Source organism: Gopherus flavomarginatus, chromosome 5 (assembly GCF_025201925.1).
Source record: "Gopherus flavomarginatus isolate rGopFla2 chromosome 5, rGopFla2.mat.asm, whole genome shotgun sequence".
NCBI lineage: Eukaryota > Metazoa > Chordata > Testudines > Testudinidae > Gopherus > Gopherus flavomarginatus.
In genome coordinates this window covers 47,436,813-47,458,499 of record NC_066621.1, presented here as the reverse complement: position 1 = coordinate 47,458,499, position 21,687 = coordinate 47,436,813, and the positions used below count along the sequence as shown (strand labels likewise).

Sequence of the window (21,687 nt, the reverse complement as noted above, 5' to 3'; positions counted from 1 at the left end):
GACAATCTACAAACAGAACAGGGAAAACCCTCCACCCATTCTAGATTGTCCTATATACCTACCTGTTACTATCATCTGTGTGATTAGGAACATAGGAGTTGCCATATGGGATCAGCCCAGTGCTCCATCTAGTACAGGATCCTGTGACAGAGGCCAGTACCAAGTGCTCCAGATAAGGTGCAGGAAATCCTGATTGTTAGATGGTTTGTCAAAAGCCTTAAGAGGAAATTCCATCAAAAGATCTGTATCAGACAGGCCATCCAAGGGGCAGCACATTTGAAGGAGGTTACAGGTTCTTCCGATAAATAAATCTATTGACAGGGCTCAGCTCCACTGCAGCAACAGGTTTAGAGTGTGGTCCTTGCTGTTTCTTACCCTCCTTTCCAGCTGGGTTAAATGAGGCACCAGTGTTACACAGTGAGTCAGTAGCTCAATCAGTCTGAATCCCCAACCCCGTCTCCTACTCTGAGCACTGAATTATACATTCTTTGTCATCCTAAGGAGTAGCAATGGGGAAGATAGTTAATGAACTGGAAGTACAATGTCCCCTCTTCTTAAGATTGTTCTTGTGCATATTATATAAAAAGGTCTGGGTTTGTAATGAACTTCAAGTGGCGCCCAGGGGCACAGTCAGGGCCTTTCACCAGTTACAGAAACCCCAGTACAAATTGTCTCTTCGGATGCCCAGCTGTTCTCATCTAATAAGCATTGAGAAAAAGCAACTGGGTCTATGATCTGCACATAGGTTCAGAGAGCTTAAATTAGCGTTATAACAGCAGTAGCTGTTGTTGAAAACAGGCTGCTGCTTAAAAGACAAAGAAAAAATTAAAAATAGGTTTCCTGCTCCAGATTTTATTAGTGGCAGACACATTGATAAGACTCAAAAGTCTAACTAGCCTGCCTAATCAATGCTGTTAAAGCAGAGCCTGTTTTTGTTCAGAAAAGTAAATATCTTAAAGAGAGACCTTGCCTGGATCAGTGCCCTTTGTTTTAATAAAGCAGGCAATAAGGCCACATTTTGGGCCAGATCCCCAGCTCATGTAAATTATTGTTGCTCCACCGATTTCAATGGGGATATGCCAATTTACGCCAGCCAAGGATTTGGGTCAATTTTCCTATTTTTGGATTGTTCACTTTGCTCTTATTTTGCCAAGTAAGGTAGACAAAATCCTTGTGCCAGAAAGCTTGCTGGGATCTGCTCTATATAGGGCTTACCTTCTCCTCATGACTGGTTTCTTCATTGGATGCCTTTGACCACATAGGATGCAAAATCTTTTCACTCTGTCACTGCATTCCCCCTGCCAATTCCACCCATCTAACCAGCTTCCTTACAGGAGAGTGGAGTCCACTGTTCTTGACTGAACTGACCCCAAAACACCAAGCCAATTCCCTCTGCAATGACGGGAGGCCAAAATCACCTCCAAGATATGTCCCCTCGGACCTGCCTCTCCAGAAATGCAATGGAGACACTCTCTCCAATTAGTGGACTAATCCAAGGTTATTTTCAGTATAAGAAAAGCTAGAACTCCTGGCAGTCCACAAAGCCCTAAGCAATATGCACAACCACCTAGGCACCAGATGTCAGTTTGTCAGATTACAAAATATTGTCTTACCTGACCCAACTGAGAGGCCCCAGGGTGCAATGGATGGCCACTCTGGCTATAGATATTTCTATGGGAAGTACAGACTCACCACTTAGCTCATGTAAAAAGAAGCGTCCATGAACAGAGATATTGTCATCTGTAGCCAGAGATAGACTTATCTCTAAAATACCAGTGGAGAATCTTCAGCGGGGAATGTTTGCCAGCTCAGTCACAAAACTCCAGCATTCTTCTTTGAGATTCCCAAACGTGAAAGCAGTGGGAGGAACTATGTATTCTTAATCCTTTTATCAAACCCCATGTATCTACCTCAAATATAGGTCAATGCAGTTTGGCAAGCTGCAGGCTTTTAATACCAGATACTCCTCTCCTCAAGGCAGAAATAAGTTATACATTCATTCCCTGATTTCCCAAATAACAAAAACAAACTACAACCCACAGATTTGTTCAGATTCATTCCACAGAATTGAATGGCATCGCAATAGAGATTAATTTGGCCAACTCTTTTTGATTTTAAGAAAGGGTAGTTGTGTTTATTTGGAGAGAATAAAAAAAGAAAGTTGTGCCACATCCAGCTTATTCCACTAAATGTTTGTTAAATAAATAAATAAATAATAAAATATAGGATACATGTATATACACGCTCTCATCTCATCATCTTTCCCATCTTTGAGTACATTTCACAGTCCCTTTGTTTGTCTAAAACATCAACATCCATCTTTTCCTCTCAAAGGAAGAGCACATCTCAAAGGATTCATTTCAGAAGCAGAAGACAAGGGCCCCCTGTTACTTCTTCTAAAGTCCCTTATGTCTTCTCCAAAGCTCCCTCCATCCACTGTGGCTTTTTTAGCCAATACTGTAGATTTTATGCTTGTCATAACTTTCCTACTCAGATCTGAACCTTAGAGTTCAGAACATGAGAAGCTAGCATGAAACCTCCAAACTTCATTACCATCTTGGATCTGATATCTCTGCTACCAGCCAGAAAATTCCAGTGTCTGGCTCACTCTGGTCTCCCCAACACCTTCTCTGGGGGACCCCAAGACTCAGATGCCCTGAGTCTCACCACAAAGGGAAATAACCCACTTCCCTTCCCCCTCTTTACCTCCTCCCAGATTTCCCTGCCCTGGGTACTCTAGGATATTCCCTGCTTCAAGTCCTTGAAACACAAGTACCGAGAGATCAAATCTCTCCCTTCCCTCACCCAGAGAGTATGCAAAGTCAGGCTTAGTAAATCTAACACAAAGAGATTTCCCCCCTCCCTTTGTTCCTTAGCCTTAACCAGTGAAAAAACTCAAACAGGTCTTAAAAAGAAAGCTTTATATAAAAAGAAAGAAAAAGACATAAAAATGGTCTCTGTATCAAGGTGACAATATACAGGGTCAATTGCTTAAAAGAAAAAATGAATAAACAGCCTTATCCAAAAAGAATACAATTTAAACATTCCAGCAACTACACACATGTAAATACAAAAAAACAATATAACCTATTGTCTTACTATCCTTGTACTTACAACCTGGAAACAGAAGATTAGAAAGCCTGGAGATAGAGAGATCACTCTCAGAGCCGAGAGGGTCACCGAACCAAGACAAAGAACAAAGAACTCACACCCAAAAACTTCCCTCCCTTGACATTTGAAAAATCTTGTTTTCTGATTGGTCCTCTGGTCAGGTGTTTGGTTCCCTGTGTTAACCCTTTACAGGTAAAAGAACATTAGCCCTTAGCTATCTGTTCATGACAATGCTACATCTCAAATTCCCAGGAGAACATGAATTGAATATGTACGGCCAGATCTTCAAGCAGGGCAATGTGCTGCAGCTCATACATTGAAGTCAATGGGACTACATAGATGCTTAAAATTAAGCATGCACTTCAGTGCTTGGCTGGAACAAGGCCATGGTACTGATTTCTATGGACCTCCATTGAGTTACACCAGTTGAAGATCTGGCCTTTCATTTCTTCTTGGGACAAGAATTCCTTTATTCAAGCTCATGTAGTCATAAGAATTTTATGTTCATCTCAGACACAAGAGAAAAATATCATCTCTGAAGTTCAAAGACAGGTTTACATGCTCCAAGAGGTTTACAAGGTTCACTTTCATTTTTTGTTATGTTGTTCCACACTGTGAATACTAATGTTACATTGCTGACACTCTAGTCTCTCTGATGATACGTGGTGCAAAATCCATGGTGAGGGGAGAGCCAAACTTTACAGGGGACTGACTCCAACAACCAGCACTTTGGCGCAAGGATCTGTTTTGCCTCCTCCATTGCTAACTGAAAAGGGATACGGGGAAAGAGGATGAGAGAGAACAAACCACACATAACAGATGTTGGTTTAATGCACTCCCTAGAGGCACTCAAAGTCTATGCTGATTAAGGGCATTATAGCAAGAACAGAACAGAAGGTAGAAAAAGAATATGGGTGAAATCTTGGCCCCCACTAACTTCTATAGAGCCAGGATTTCATGCTATATCTCTATTTCTTTCAAATAAACCTGTCCTTAAAATCAAAGGTAATCATTTTCCATTTAAGAGGTTCTCAAGCTGTGTCCATCAGGTAATGGAACAGTTCATTTAGGTTGACAGGTTTCAGAGTGATAACCGTGTTAGTCTGTAGCAGCAAAAAGAATGAGGAGTACTTGTGGCACCTTAGAGACTAACAAATTTATTTGAGCATAAGCTTTCGTGGGCTAAAACCCACTTCATCGGATGCATGCAGTAGAAAATACAGTAGGAAAATATATATATACACACACACAGAGAACATGAAAAAATGGGTGTTGCCATACCAACTATAATGAGACTAATCAACTAAGGTGGGCTAGTATCAACAGCAGAAAAAAAAACTTTTGTAGTGATAATCAGGATGGTCCATTTCCAACAGTTAATAAGAAGGTGTGAGTAATAGTAGGGGGGAAATCAGCATGGAGAAATAGTTTTTACTTTGTGTAATGACCCATCCACTCCCAGTCTTTATTCAAGCCTAATTTAATGGTGTCCAGTTTGCAAATTAATTCCAATTCTGCAGTTTCTCATTGGAGTCTGTTTTTGAAGCTTTTTTTGTTGGAGAATTGCAGCTTTTAGGTCTGTAATTGAGTGACCAGGGAGGTTGAAGCGTTCTCCAACTGGTTTTTTAATGTTATAATTCTTGATGTCTGATTTGTGTCCATTTATTTGCATAGAGACTGTCCAGTTTGGCCAATGTACATCGCAGAGGGGCACTGCCAGCACATGATGGCATATATCACATTGGTAGCTGCGCAGGTGAACAAGACCCTGATGGTGTGGTTGATGTGATTAGGTCCTATGATGGTGTTCCTTGAATAGATATGTGGACAGAGTTGGCAACGAGGCACCTCTGAAGTCACAGTCCAGGGCCTAAGGGCTTGTATACACAGCAATTACAGTAACTCCTTGCTTAACACTGTAGTTATGTTAACGAAAAATGCGACTTTAATTGAAAAGATGTTAAGTGAATCCAATTTCCTCATAAGAATTAATGTAAATGCAGGAGTTAGGTTCTAGGGACATTTTTTTCACCAGACAAAAGACTATATACATACACACACTGTGATGGGGCAAGACGAGATGGCTACAGTAAAGTAGTGAGGAACAGGTATGTTAGCCCCAGGCTAAACAAATCCCTGGAACCATGGTAACCAAATGGCAGTTGCTCCAGGTTAATCAAGACACCTGGGGCCAATTAAGATCTTTCTAGAAGACAGTGAAGATAGCGACATTGATTGGGACACCTGAAGCCAATCAAGGGCTGGCTGGAACTAGTTAAAAGCCTCCCTGTTAGTCAGTGAGGTGTGTGTGTGAAGAGCTGAGAGCAAGAGGTGCAAGGAGCTGAGAGCGAGAGGGTGTGCGGCTGGAGGATTTAGGACTACAAGCATTATCAGACACCAGGAGGAAGGTCTTGTGGTGATGATAAAGAAGGTGTTTGGAGGAGGCCATGGGGAAGTAGCCCAGGGAGTTGTAGCTGTCGCACAGTTGTACCAGGAGGCACTATAGACAGCTGTGATCCACAGGGCCCTGGGCTGGAACCCGGAGTAGAGGGCGGGGCCGGGTTCCCCCCAAACTTCCCAATTCCTGATCAGACACAGAAGGAGTTGACCCAGACTGTGGGTTCCACTAGAGGGGAAGATCACTGAGGTGAGCAAATCCGCCAATAAGCACAGGACCCATCAAGGTATAGGAGGAACTTTGTCACAATACACACACACACACACAGAGTATAAGTTTTAAACAAACAATATAATACTGTATACAGCAATGATAATTGTGCAGCTTGGTTGAGGTGTTGAAGTCAAAGGGTGGGATATTTCCCAGGGAAGGCTTTATTGCTAAATGATGAACTAGTACTCAGCTGAGCCCTCAAGGGTTAACACGTTGTTAATGTAGCCTCACACTCTACAAAACAGCATGAATGGAGGGAGGAGAGACAGCATGGCAGACAGAGACACACATCCTGTGTGCGTGTGTGAGAGAGAGATGCGCATTGCCCCTTTAAGTACACTGACACCACTCTAAGTACATTGCTTTTTTAAGTAGATCAGCAAGTTGAGACAGCTGAGCCTCCTCCCCCTGCACCATGGAGATGGGGTAAACGGAGGCAGGAGCAGAGGGGAGGGGGACACCTTGACATTAGCCCTCCTCTTCACTCCCCCACCCAGCAAGCAGGAGGCTCCCAGGAGCAGCTCCAGGGCAGATGGCAGGAGTAGCAGACGGCAGGAGCAGCACACGGCAGTTGGGGAGGGACAGCTGAACTGCTGGCAGGGAACTTAGGGGAGTGGGGAGCTGATAGGGGAGCTGCCGGTCCACCCTGGTTCTAAGCCCTCACAAGTTAGCTGCAATGGGCTGCTCTTTCTGCAAGCAGTGGACAAAGCAGGCAGCTGCCAAACAATGTTATAAGGGAGCATTGCACAACTTTAAATGAGCATATTTTCTAATTGATCAGCAACAAAATGACGTTAATGGGACGACTTTAAGTGAGGAATTACTGTATACAGTTTGAAACAGCAAGAGATCAAAGTGCAACAGGGAACACTTTGTGAGCAGCATCAGGATCCATGTGGTCGCAAACTGCACAGCAGGCTGGTGCGCTGTAGATTTTCATCTCAGCTGCCATTCACTGAATCACCCTACAGCCAAACCCTTAGCTACAAGACCATCCTTGCTGTGATAAAGCTCACTGAGGCATCTGAAATACTGGGTGACTGAAGACTTCATCTTACATTGTGCTGGATCCTCTCTGGAGCTGTACAGAATCTTGAACTGCCAGTGAGTTCAATGAAGTTGAGGGCGCTTAGCACCTTGCATAGTCAAGCCTGACATGAGTCACAAGGGAAGCCAACCTAACCTTCTCTATCTGCACCCTCCAAGCCATCCCAACCAACATAAGAGTTGGCCATGCCTGCCCTCATATTTGAGCACACTATGGAACATTTTGTGTTTGCAGCATGTACTGTTAATTTTAAAAGGGACATTCCAATTGTTTATACCAGGGGTCAGTAACCTCTGACACGCAGCTCGCCAGGGTAAGCACCCTGGCGGGCCGGGCCAGTTTGATTATCTGTCGCGTCGGCAGGTTTGGTGGATCGCGGCTCCCACTGGCCGCAGTTCGCCGTCCCAGGCCAAGGTGGGAGGTGAGAAACTGCGGCCAGCACATCCCGCGGCACTTCCCACCACCCCCATTGGCCTGGGATGGCGAACCGTGGCCAGTGGGAGCTGCGATCCGCCAAACCTACCGATGCGGCAGATAAATAAGCTGGCCCAACCCGCCAGGGTGCTTACCCTGGCGAGCCGCGTGCTAGAGGTTGCCGACCCCTGGTTTATACCCAAAACATCAACTGCAAATCCTGTTTGTAAATCCTGTTATAATAAAGAAATGTCACCGGCTTACAAAATGAACTAAAAACAATGAAAAGAGGTTTATTAAAGGATTACCCAGCACAGACACACCTGTAGTGCTGGAAATGCAAACAATGTAATGAAAGTGTCAAAAACACAAAGTGAAGCATATTATTTTTATAAAGTTAAATGGCCCAGATTGGTTTAACTGTCCAAAGTGAGTGATATACAAATTTCCTGTTTTAGGGCCCAGTTCAATTTTTTTATTTAGTTCAATGGGCGTTATTACAAGACAGGGTTAAAGATTTTAATTTTGATAGCGTCCTTTCCAAGGTTATGTCCCAACACTGGTACTCTAGAATATTTTAAAGTTTCTTACACTTACACTTCAAAAATAGCTATACAATTACATTTAATATTCAGCAACTGTTACCTGTGAAATGATTTTTAAATCATAATTCCAAGAACCATTTCATTAACATTTATCAGATTAATGCTGAAACATCAAAATGAAAGAACTGTGTCAAACATTTAAATTTATCCAACAAATTACGGAAAAACCACAGAGTGAAAAAACAGGATTTTGTTGGTTCATTCTCTCCATCTTTGTCATTTTAAACAAGCAAATCATTACCATAAATTCTGATTTGCAACACAGTTCTTAATGCAGAGACTTTGATGGCAAGGAAATAGATGTACATTATGAGCTGTAGGAGAGCAAAGAAGTGAAGCGCTCTCTGGTTCCTACATAATTTAATTCATTTCTGACCTGTAAATACTCAAAAGAATGATACTGTTTTTAAGAAGATGTGTTGTTTAGTTGATACCTATTAAGTGTGTGGGGGGAAATAAACCCCACATTTATAAGCACTTCCCTGCCTGTTTCCTTCAGGTATTAAAAAGTGTGCATATGAGTACTGCAAGTTACAAGTGAATGATTTTTAGATGTATCCAAATATCTAGCAACTTTATAGTCCAGAACCAGATTAGCAAAGAAGCCTTCGTAAATCTATGACCCAGTGGAAAGAGGGGACTAAGAATCAGACAGACATTCTGGATTCTATTCCTGGCTCTGCCACTGATTCACTTTGACACTGGGCAAGTCAACTGGGGCATAGTTATCAAAGACCCTTGCCATGGCTCACAGTGGAGCTTTCCAGGGGGCTACAATGGGATCCATTTTCAAAAAGCTGTGTATGCACCTAGACACCTGGAAAATTAGGCCAAAATAGTAACAGCATGGTCGTTCACACACGTTTTGGCTGCACACCCAACAGGAGTTTGTGCATAACTGTCAGCTATACTGCACACCCCTCTTCGCCCGCACCTCCACGTGTCATATCACCCTTTTCACATCTACACAGAAAAGGACATGTCTGAAGAAGCACCTCACCACTGGGCACAAGTGGATGAAAAACAGATGACTATGAAGGACAGTCTTAAGCCCACGCTGGCTGAAAGTTGCAAGTCCTGGAACACAGAGGAGACAGCCAGAATGGATATGCTGATATTGTTACAATGTACTTATACTTACACCTCAAAAGCTATCTGCTTCCCATGGAAGAGGCACTTCTGAACTTCACACTAACCACACAGCACCTCAGGAGAAGGTGCTCAGAATGTTCACCAGATGCAGGGAGTCTGGGGGCAGGAGGGATAAGCTTTTAGATAGGGTTTGGTGTGGCTAGAAATGGAGGTCAAATGATCCCTCATACAGACATGTGAAAATATCCTGGAGAGGATCAAACTGCCAGATACCAGTCTGTTGAATTATGCTGTCCTCAGCCCAAATCCACAGACAGGTCCATTTGCCCTGGACCATTTCAAATGGATGCTACCTACTGACAGCCATGAGCTGTGGAGCATTTGAAAGCACTACAGTGGTTGCTGTGGCAAGGTCAGGATGTCTAGGAACCTCATGGGCTACACTGCAGGACTGGATTAGACAGTACTTCGCTGTCTTGACAATATCAGATTGGAGCAAAATCCAAAGTAATTCCTATATGTGCAAGATGCTCTCTCCCTCTCTGACTCCTGTTGCCACAGCAACCAGTTGGTTCCCTCCAGGAGCAAGAAACAAGAAGCACAATGGTTAGGCAATAAATTGCTTTGGCTTTTTTGGAGGCCTAGATGCTGTTTCAGTCTCTTATTTTAAGGTTTCCACCCTCTGCCTCCAACACCAATGTTGTTCCCTGTATATAAGCACCATTCTGCCACAGCCCCAATAAGAATAGGGCAGAGCAGGCTCATCCCTGCCCAGGGGGTTCTCCTTTCCTCAGCTCCACAGACATGGCAGCGGAGTGGACTCCTGACTTGAACCAGTCAGCCCCACAGTATGACCCACAAGTTAAACAGGCCAGACTCCTCACTGCTGCAGTGCACAGGTCTGCACCATGTTTGATAACCATACCTCCTTGTAGCAGGGCGGTTACTCCGCTCCTGCCCTGAAGCACTTAAAACACTCCTGCCTGGGAGAGGGCTGTGGCAGAGGAAAGGCTGGGGTGATTGGGAAAGCAGCCACAGCTGCAGCCAGTGCAATCAGGGCTCAGATGGCCCTTATAAGAGGGGCAGGGGGCCAGAAGGAGAAGGAGATGCTCTCTCTCTCTCTAGCCTCTTGGGAGAGAGCAGGACCTGGCTGCTATGAGGTTCCTTAGAACTGCAACATGCTACTTTAAAGCAGACACTTCGTATCTACTGACAAACCAGATGGTTTTACCACTTATGGGTACAGTTCGGGTAAACATAGCTGGCCTAGGGTTACCAACTTTCTAATTGCAGAAAGCCAAACACCTTTGCCTCACCCTTTCTAAGGCCTCGCCCCTGCCCTGCCCCTTCTCTGAGGCCCTGCTCCCGCTCACTCCATTCCCCCCCTCCATTGCTCACTCACCCCCACCCTCACTTACTTGCTCATTTTCATTGTGCTGGGAAAGAAGGTTGGGGTGTGGGTGAGGGCTCCGGCTGGGGGTGCAGGCTCTGGAGTGGGGCTGGGATGAGGGGTTTTGGGTGCAGGAGGGGGCTCCAGGCTGGGGCAGGGGAATGAGCTCTGGGGTGGGGTGGGGTTGGGCCAGGGATGAGCGGTTTGGGGTGCAGGAGGGGGCTCCATGCTAGGTCTGAGGGGTTCAGAGTGTGGGAGGGAGTTCCGAGCTGGTGCAGAGGGTTGGGGCACGGGCTCCAGGCAGTGCTGACCTCAGGCAGCTCCCAGGAAGCAGCGACATGTCCCTCCGGCTTCTAGGCGGAGGGGCAGCTCCCCACGCTGCCCCTGCCCACAGGCACCACTCCCGCAGTTCCCATTGGCTGCAGTTCCTGGCCAATGGGAGCTGCAGAGCTGGCACTTGGGGTGGCGCATGCAGACGGAGACAGCACACAGAGCCGGGCATGGAGCCTGCCTGCCCTGCTGCAGCCAATTGGACTTTTAGTGGCCCGGTTAGCTGTGCTGACCATAGCCACCAGGGTCCCTTTTCAACCAGGTGTTCTGGTCAAAAACCAGATGCCTGGCAACCCTCACTTTGATTGCAGGCTCTGTTTGTCATGTATGGGTCCTGAAGAGCACAGGTGCCACTCAAGAGAGAGCACCCAAGAGTGCAGTCTCTTTACAAACAAGCTTTCAAACATTGAGATAGGACTTCGACCACATCCCTGCTTTGTCATATTTACATATTATAATCAAGGAGACAGAAGGCCAGGCTGGGTCCCATCCTCCCAGTGAGCTGGAATTGTCTGGGTCAGAGTAGGACCGAGCTAAGGCGAGAGTAGGGGTCCAAGCTAAGCTGCTGGGAGCAGAGCTGCAACACAAAAAGCCAGAGCACAGCCCAGAGAGAGCAGACCTGCCCTGGGAGGAGAGCTGCAGCAACCAGAGCCAGAGGGGCCAGACAAGCAGCCCAGGAAGCAGGTGAGAGCTGAGAGAGAGACACAGAAACAGCCTGCAGAGCAGACCTGCCCTGGGAGCAGAGCTGTAGCAACTGGAGCCAGGGAGGCCAGAGAAGCAGCCCAGGGAGCTGAAGGCAGAGCAGCAGCAGCCGCCATGCTGAGGCAGTGTGGAGCTGGGGCTGGAGCAGTCCGGAGCTGGGTGCGGTGAGCAGCTGGGGAAAGCGAGGGGGACCCTGGGCAGTGGGCCCAGCACAGAGAGATGCCTCAGCCAAGAGGCTCTGCAGGCCAGACTCAGAGGGGGATCGTAACCCTGACAGAGCAGGGGCGACACTGGGGAGAAGGGTCCTGCCACCCAGAGCCTGAGAGTGTGTGGCCACCACCAGAGCAACTGTCTGACCCGCAGCGTCCCTGCAGCACAGCCAGGGCCTGAGAAGGAGGTCTGGGACCTACAAGGAACAGACTCCCTGATGTCCAGAGACACTGTTTGTGATGGTCCCTGCCACAGAGCAGGGTGATGTGTTTTCCTTTAACCTTTCCCATTTTTCCTTATTCTTTTTTAAAATTAATTGTTAATTAAATAACTTGTATTTGCTTTAAATTGTATGATGTGATCAGTGGGTCAGGGAGGTGCGCAGTGCAAAGAGAGTACCCCGGAGTGGGGACACCCTAGCCCCTGTCCTGGGTGACCACAGCAGGGTTGGGGGTTGAGCCCCCCAGGAATCCTGGGCCCAGCCTTGTTGGGGTTACGAGGACTCTGCGAGACAGGAGAGTGGAAAGGGAGTCCTCAAGGGCAGGGAGGCCTCTGGGTAAAGGAAGTGGAAGCGAGGACTCAGATCCTTTCGCTAGCCCACTTCACTGGGGTAGTGCAGAAGCCAGGAAAGTTCCCCACAATAGTGGGACCATTCCCCCTCTTACATAATGATTCATTAATGTATGCATACTGGCCTGACCACACAAATATTACAAATCAAGACAGACTGGCTGCAGTAGCATAAGAGGATCATACATTGGCACTGCCTAGAATATCTTATCTGGGCTATACAACTCTGAATGTCCAAATGTCCCGAGTGATCTGGTAGTCCATAAACTTTACATTCTATTTTTTAGGTGGGCGGGATTTGGGCTACAGTAATTATGAGCCAGGGGAACAGGGACCAGCCTCTGTTTGCCTCAGTAAGTGACAGGGCCATTTTATAAATCCATGTGTGTTTAAGCATAAAGTACCTTCGCAGCAGTAGGTCTGCTTGGAGCACACTCAGTCTCAGATCCTCAGTAGTTCTGAGAGCTGCAGGATGAAGGAGTTGCAACGCTTTACTAGCGATGAAGGCTGTTCCAGCATTGAATACTGCCAGCACGTTCAAGATTAAGTAGATCTTCTTGGAGGCCCACATTATTCATACTGGTCACCCTTTGGGGGAACGTGAATGCAATCCCTAGGCAGACCTGGGAATTGTACCATCACATAGAACTGTGATGTGCTCTCCTGCTCCGAGCTCAGCATTGCTGCTTGTGCCTCAGCCCCTCCCCAACACAGCAGCTGCTTCTTGAGGTGGTTCAGCAGCCACTGTGCTGGGAGTCCACCTGGCCTGCAGGTTTACATTCGTTTGCCCTTGGAAGAAAATAAGGGCATCTGGATGAATACAATTCTGCTTCTAGACTTGTGGGGATAGCTAGCACATATACACAAAAAGAAGAGAATGAATATTAAACAAAAGGCAATGGATGAATAATTTCACAAGCAGCAGTTAGGTAGATCCAATTCCCATTTACCACTGATGCGATATTTGTTCCATTACTTTATACAGTACCATTTTCTAAACACAGCAGAATAGTTCTTTATACCCATTCTCTAAAAACTGAATCCACGTTCTGTATTTTGTTCAGTGTTGCTGACAAACAAAAGGGCCTGCCAAAAAGCACCAGATCCTTAATTCTGAAAATCTGCTTTATTCTCTCTGCACAAATAAACTCCGGCTTTACAAATGTCTTGCAGACAACTGGAATGTTAATTAAAACATGAAAAAAAAATCAAATGTTTACATAACATCTCTCTCCCCGCTCCCCCACTTTTGTAGCACTCTGTGGGCAAGATCCTCAGCTGGTGCAAATGGACCTAGCTACACTAACTTCAATGGAGTCGTGACAATTTACTGTAGCTGAGCATCTGAGTCCTACGCTCTGCAGGGAAGCAGCCTAAAAAAGGTAAGCTCTGCAGGAGAAGTGTGTAGAGGAGCTCAGCTCCTGTACTGCTTCGCTTTGGCCTTGCAGTGCTTAGGAGTGCCACAGATCTGAAGTGCTGTTTGAACAATGCAGTGGGGCAGGGGGAGAGATGTAGCCAATCTTGGTTGACCTGGAGTCCCGGTTAATTAGAATTCATGGGAAGGAAAAAGGGGAAAAAAATCAAGATTGGACTGAACTGGTCTGGCTTTGAAGAAAATTATGGGAGACATATCTCCTTACTGTGAGTTAGGTCATTAATTTTAAAGGCAAAATTTACCTCTATGCCCCATTCACCAGCTGTTTCTGGTGTCTCCATATGATACCTGGGTCTCCCTGTCACAGTAATCAGGTGTTACTATATTTTATTATCTGAAATGCTGACTCATTAATGAGGTTATACAAAGCTTGCAGTGATAATTTCTTTAGTGCTGTCCTCTCTGCTACGTAGGGTTATGTTTCTCATTATGAGAGTCTCTATAGGGTGATCCTATGTCCCGTTTTAGCTGGGACAGTCCCCTTTTTAAGCCCTGTCTCGGCCATCTTGACTTTTTTTGGCAAAACTGGACATTTGTCCTGTTTGCTCTTCTAAACTTATAATCAGATGGCAAAACCAAACGGGATAAATGCCCAGTTTTGCCAAAAAAGTGGGACGCCCTCCCCCACAGTGTGCAGAGGAATGTTCGAGGGGGAAAGCAGCGATGCCAGCCCTGCATGGCCTGGGTCGGGCAAGTGGCAACACCAGGCAGCTCAGGCCAGCCCCACACAGGATAGAGGGGCTCAGGTGAGCAGCTCGGGCCATCCCTGTGCAGGGGGGACAAAGAGGAGCTCAGCAACACCAGACCCATACAAGGGGGAGGGGGCTTGGGCGAGCAGAGATGCCCACCCCACTCGCTCCGGCGAGTTCCACGCGGTGTCCCGTTTTCACTTTGAGAAATATGGTCACCATAAGTCTTTATCATACGTTTGAGTTTCAGCAGGCTCAGAGCTATGGTGGGCAATGATCACATGAGGCAAGAACCCGGTAAGATCTGGGAGGCTGCTGTCTCCATATGGCAACTGATGTTTTTCAAAAATGGGGGAAACAAAAAACTAAACAAAAACCACCACTACCACATAGACAGCTGTGCAGGAAGGCAACAAGTTACTGGATACACACCCTATACCTGACGTGCCATGGATTCGAAGCCTTTTGGAGTCTAATGACCAATTACAATTGACTTCAAAAGCAGCAAAGAGGAGTCCTGTGGCACCTTATAGACTAACAGACGTTAGTGAATACCCACTTCGTCGTATTCACCCACGAAAGCTCATGCTCCAAAACGTCTGTTAGTCTATAAGGTGCCACAGGACTCTTTGCTGCTTTTACAGATCCAGACTAACACAGCTACCCCTCTGATAATTGACTTCAATGAGCTTTGGAGCAGGCCCTATCTTTAATCCTTGTACGTTCTTTTTTTTATATAAATAGATAGTCCCTTTACCTCATCCCCTCAGAGGACGAGAGGGAGGGAGGGAGCAGAGTAAAGAGCTTCACAAAGAAATTAATCAAACAGAAGGAATTATAATAGGCTTTAAGATGGGAACGCGTTAATACCATCTCCCCAGAGGTAAATGGAGCCAATGACTGAGTACAACTTCAGCACAACTCGTTATCCACAAGAAAAGCAGAATTAGCTTTACAATGACTGAAAGGCGCAGTCTATGAGCAGAGGGACAGAGGAGGGCTAGACAGATAGATATACCAGGCTGAGAAGATCTTTGGACATTGAATTCACTCATCAAAAAAATAAATGAAGGGAGATGAGAGCTTTATCTCAGGCCCTCAGCATATAAATTATGGTTTTGGCCTTTTCTGTATTAAACTTCAGTTTTAAGGCACTTGACTGAGACTCTTTGAAGTACTTAACCCTTTCCTGTCATATATATTTGATACAACTTGAAAGCAAGACTCACTAAATTATCCCAGGCCAAGCACTGGACCTATTTGCTGAGAACAATTGAGCAAAAGTTCAATTTTCCTATTCTGCTCCTGTCAAAATAAAAACAAAGTCCACAATCCTTTCCTGACCCGAGACGAAGACTGCGAACTTGCCTAGGGAAACTCTTGCTCCCACAGATCTTTCTTTTGTCAATTTAGCAGCCTATGTAGCTGTGACGCTGGTCCAAGTTTTTCTAAATAATTCTTTTTTTTGTCAAAATCTGGCCTTTATTTAACGCCACTGAAATATTTAATGTCTTCAAAAATTTCCAGTTGAAACTTTAAATTAAAAAAATATATAGCTGGCTGGTTGTTCCACTCAGTCTATTTAGTTTCTATACTACTACTACATAACTTTTGAGTGGTTATTTTACCTACAGAGAAATATTCCACTACCTTTCCTCTGTGTTAGGTACTTATATGGCTCCCATCACTGCAATATCTGAACACATCACAATTTTAATGTATTTATCCTCACAACACCCTTGTGAGGTAGTGACGTGCTATTTACCCCCACTTTACAAATGGGAAACTGAGGCACGGAGATACTATGTGACTTGCTCAAGGTCACACACAAAGTCTGCAGCAGAGCAGGGAACTGAAGATGAGATTTTTCTCATCTATTTTCACAATTTCAAAATTGAAAAATCCCAGTTATGAAGACAATTCTATGGAAAAACACTGGAAAATGAATGAGCTATTTCAAAACACAAACAGGATAGAAAATGCTTTTGAATTTGCAAGAGATATCTGATGAATGGCCTCCCACCTATTCTTCAACTCGCTGAGTTAGACAGGATCAATGTTGGGACAGATTCCACTGAGCAAATACAGGAAGATAACTAGGTGATCATCAGTTCCTATATGAACCGCTCTTCCAACTGAACAATAAGGCATCTTGTCAAAGTGCCAGTCAGAGCATTAAAGGCAATAAATTTTAGAAAACACTGGAGCACACAAGAAATGGCATTTCAAAAATAAAAACAAGCATTCAGTTTTAACCCCCAACCTCTAAGATCCATGGAGTAAAGTCCCTACTGTTTGGAAGTCAGTTTTATTTGTAAGATATGTTCCTGTTTGTAGTCTTGGGCCACGTTTAACATGTTATAAACATGATACAATAGAAACCTCAAGAAGACTCAATATTCAGGCCAAGTATATTCACCTGCAAAATAACCAACACACCAGTCCAATTATTTTGCACATTAACATGTGATAGACCTGTCTGGTCTGTTAAATATGTATAATCAGAGATTTCACTTCATTTAATAAAATCACTAGTATAGACATGTCATAGGCATTGTAATGATGCTCACTCTGTAATACAATAATACGCTGTCAATAGATAGGTCTGATTACTATATTCCTGTACAAATCTCCATAAGCAAAAGCTCATTGTTGTTATGGTTATTGTTTAGTTTTGTTTCTGATATGTACATGGCAGGGATTTGCAAACCTGTTAATAGTTCCTAAATAGTTTTTTTAAAAGCTCAAAAAAATGACACACTCAAGCCAACAAGACCTCCTTGACCCACAGCAACTCATACCGTTTATTCAGGGAATGTCTGGGTCAACAGCCTGAGCTTCCAAGCACACCATAAGGCCTTCAGAAACTGGCTCAGTCAGACCAATAGGCCAGAGTCACAGGCCCCCTACAGAGAACACCTGTATTAGGACAGGTACCCCAGGTTATCTTGGCTGATTGAATGGAACATTCAGAGGGGTCCCTAGCAGCAAATTAATATGACATCCTCTATACCACTGTAATGAGGAGCAGGGTAGTTGATGTAGAGGTCTAAGTCACAGACACAATCTGTATTACAGCTGAAGAATCTCTATTATGGTGCAGGAAAAATGCCTCCATAGCTACAAGACGTGGGAATTTTGCTTTGAGGTGTTGCCCTACTGCCACAGGAATCATCCCAGCTACTGCAGAGTCTCTCTCGTGGAAGAAAACTAACCTGTGACTTTCGGAGAGCCCATTGGATAATACATGAAGAACTGCTCTTACAAGGTAAAAGGTTTGATTCTTGCTGTGAAGAACCAGAGTTGACTCCCAGACTCTGGAATCAGAAGCATTAGATAGATTGTTTAGGTCACTTATGTTCTAGAAGGATGTGGCTGATTTCTATGGCCTAGCTCAACAAATAAAGAAATAATTGTATGGAGAGTTTCCTTGATCTTTGAAGAAGTGGGTTGCTACTGGAATTATCTTGTTTGATTACAGATCACAAAGGTTTTCAGAACACCACTTTGCTTTCGAATGATAAAAAAGCAATCACTATAAACAACTTCCTTGAATGTTGTTTGTCCTAGTGAGTAAGATTAGATGGCAGTTTAGATAGGAGTAGGAAGCTGTGTCTGACACTCCAATTTCAGCATATTGTGATGTTTTACTAGGTTATAAAAATTACCTACATAATTCTCTGTTCATTTTTTAAACAGAAGACTCTACCTTCTGTCATTTTATTTGATGCTTTAAATAAAGCTTTACCAGTTATTTCTTCTGTCTCATCTTCCTGCCTTTGTCATCTTTTCACTGACCTTCAGTAGAACAGGTCTCAATGTGCCCAAGCCCTAATGTGTGACAGCAACCTTTAAAGGAGGACTTCCATAAAATAGTGATCAAGCAGAGCACAATATCATTATGTACAATATTGCTGCCTTCTCTCCGTACGTGCAGGAGATTAAAAAAAACAAGCAGCTAGCTCTCTTCAAAGAGCCTCCAGGAATTTATATGTGCTAAGACATAATTATTATGTATGTATGTATGTATAACAGCCATGACTAGAGGTCTCAAGTGAGATTGAGGCCTCATCATGCTAGGCACTGCACATATACAGAGTAAGAGACGGGCCTTGACGTGAAGAGCTTACAGTGTAAAGAGAGAAGGCGGGCAAAAGCTAGGAGGGGAAGGAAAGACACAGGGAGGTGAAGTGACTTACCCAAAATTCACACAGCAGATCTGTGGTGGAAGCAGGGCCGGCGCTTCCACTAGGCGACCCTAGGCGGTTGCCCAGAGTGGCAGGATTTGGGGGGGGGGTGGCATTTTGCTGCCCTTGGCAGAAATTCGGTGGCAGGGAGTCCTTCCGCTCAGGGTCTTCAGCGGAAATTTGGCAGTGGGTCTTTCACTTGCTCTGGGACCCGTCGCCAAAGTGCCCCAAAGACACAGAGCAGAAGGACCCCCACCGCTGAATGCTCAGAGGAGCAGCGCTGCCGCCTAGGGCAGCAAAAACTGTGGCGCTGCTCCTGGGTGGACGCAGGATTAGAATGGATGTCTTCCAAGTCCCTGCCTATCCCATGCCCTCGCCACAAGATCACACTGCATATATGTGTGCTCTTCGGAGCACCGCAGGAAAAGAACTGAACTGCTGGTGAATATTAGGAGAGGCATGACAGATGAAATATCTCTGCAGAAAGAGTAATGTAGGATTCTCCTCTATATATATAGGACATGATCTGCCACACCAAGTGTGGGCCTTTACACTTCATAATAAACTTAGATGGAACAGGTGTGGTGAACGGATATGAAACAGCACATTCTGACCACTGGTGCAGGTATGCTGAGAGTGCCACTTGCAGGCATAAATGGCATGTGTTCACCTTTCTCTAACCCAAGTCCATTAACTTAAATGAGAACTGTGGTGGCTCTGTGTTTTCCCAATATCAAGCCATTAAATATTTCAATATAAAACTTCTATACTGGGTCTATTCACTTCTACCATACATCTGGAAACCATTTTTTAAACACACAACCACAAGTTAAACATGGTTGCCCTAGTTAGGGAAAACTGGGAGAGAAAACCTTTTTCTGGACTAGACCAAACTTGACCTAACTGGCACTGAAGCCCTCAGCACATGAATAATTAACATTTATTTCAATTTAAACATGCAAACAGCATATGAAATAGCTTTCTAGTGAATGATCTGTGAAACACAGATCCTGGCCACCCATGGTTATTAAGGATCCCATGGCACTTTTTGCAAAAGATGTTAACCTTACGGTCCTGGGAAAATTCCAACCCTAGTAATTACATTCTACATACCCAGCTTCCTCCGCCTCAGTTTAGATACAGTATTCTTCACTTCCTGTCCTACATTGTTACACAGTATTTCTCTGTTGCTGTTGAACAGCTGCAACAGCCAACAGCAACTCTTCAGCAATAGATGAAAGGAGCCATGCATCTCCCTCACCTGCGGGGCATCAGAAATTGCTCATATAGCATTCTGTGCTCCTGAGATGAAAGGTGCTAGAGAAGAACAAAATGTTATGGCTGGGATTTTCAAAGGAGCCTGAAGGTTAGGTACCCAAATCCCAAGAAAAGTCAACAGAATGTGGTGCCTAAACCCCATAGGCCTCTGAAAATCCTATTCTATATTAAAACAAGTTTTATTCACAGAAGAAGAAAAACGAGGCTCAGTGAATCAGGCTGGGAGAGATGTGTACCAACTGCTTATCCTTTCTGCAGTGGGCTGTATGACAGGCCACTTATGTCAGGCAATCCAAAAGGGAGCTGCCTCCCTGCAGCAGCATCCCTAGGAGCTGTGTTGTACAGAGCTGGAAGATGCTCTGTGTATATAGAGAGATGGTGCAGGCTGGTACACACTGATCCCTCTGGTCCAGGGATTATACATTTCTATGCTTTTGAAACATCCTGCACTGAATATCAAACGTGTAATCTGCTGGCACATCAATCCCCTCTGTTCTATTCCATACAGGTTCTTACACTGTGATCACATCACTGTAGAATCCAAGGATCTCTCGTAATGCATTAAGTGCCATGACTAACATCTGACATGTGTGATTCATTTTATTCCTCTCCCCAGGGGAAGAATTGTATGTGCAGTGGAGCATTTTATTTTGGTATGGTTTTGGGGTTTAGTTTTGGTTTTTAAATGTAATTCTGCTCTGTTTCTCTATAGGAGAAGGCAGACCAAAGAACCTCATTTGGCACTTGCTGTGAGGGTGGTGAGATTTGCAGGACTCAGAAGATCTGGATTCTATTCCCAGCTCTGCCACTGACCTGCAGGGTTACCTTGGGCAAATCACTCCCCCTTTCCGTGCCTGTTTTCCCATGTGTAAAGTGGGGGTGATACTGGTACTTCCTTTGTAAAGTGTTTTGAGACATGCTGATGAAAGGCCCTATGTAAGAGCTAGGTGGTATTATTACTACTACTGTGATGATTCTTAGTTCCTGTGGGACATGCACAGATAAGCTCTACCCTCCCTGGTGGCACGAAGTTCCAATGGGCCAGAGGAGCAGAGCTGTTGACCATGGTCCTCACCCCAGAGCTTTTGTCAAGTCTGTTTCTTTTAGTTTTTAAGGCCTCTAGGCACTACTGTAATACAAACAATGCAATAATTAATGTTTGCAAAATGCTTGGGGATCTTTGGACAGGCTACAGGAATATTATATAGGAAGACTATTAATTTAACATCAATATTTCCCTCCACTTAACTTCTTCCCCCCATCTCTTAGATTTTCTTGCCACACGTACCAAACTCTGAAGTTCTCCTTGACCTAGAACTATGCCTTCTCCACCTCCATAATGTTGTCTTTATCCATCTTTGCCTCAGCTCTCCATCTGCTCACATCCTTATCCCCACACTCATGCCTAAGGCAGACAAGCATATAATACTTCTTAAAAGTTAGATGAAATGTTTGATTGTATCTTAGTGTAATATTAGATTGTGCATGTAAGCCAGGATTTTCAATAGGTCTTTAAATTGAAAATCCTCAATCTAGACTGTAAAATAAAGAATTAAGTTCTAAAAATGGGAAATGAAACAATATAAGGATGCTTGTATGAAATGTAAAAAATATAAATCAATTTTTGCAGCATAAACAGGCCAGTCAATTCTAAAGAGCTTCTATAAGAATATTTCCTGCCCTACAAAGAGTCAATAGCAAATGATGTCCCAATATCTAGCACTGTTGATGGACACAATGCACTTCTTTCCAAGAACAGAACACAAGGGCTGGTCAAAAATTTTCCATTGTAACCATCTGGCGATGGACAGATTTTCAACTAACCAAAATGTTTTGTGGAAAGAAAATCTGTCCTCTGCAGAAAAATTTGAATTTTCATCAAAAAACCAATAACTTGAACACCAAAAACTTTCGGTTTTTTTGACCAAACCGCAAAAATGTTCAGTGTTTGGCCA

General features: G+C 44.5%; 1 protein-coding gene across 5 annotated transcripts in view; it reads right to left on the bottom strand.

The window, feature by feature from the left end:
- TSPAN4 (tetraspanin 4) overlaps positions 1 to 21,687 on the bottom strand; it is a 689,771-nt gene that overhangs the window by 613,556 nt on the left and 54,528 nt on the right. The window lies entirely within an intron of this gene.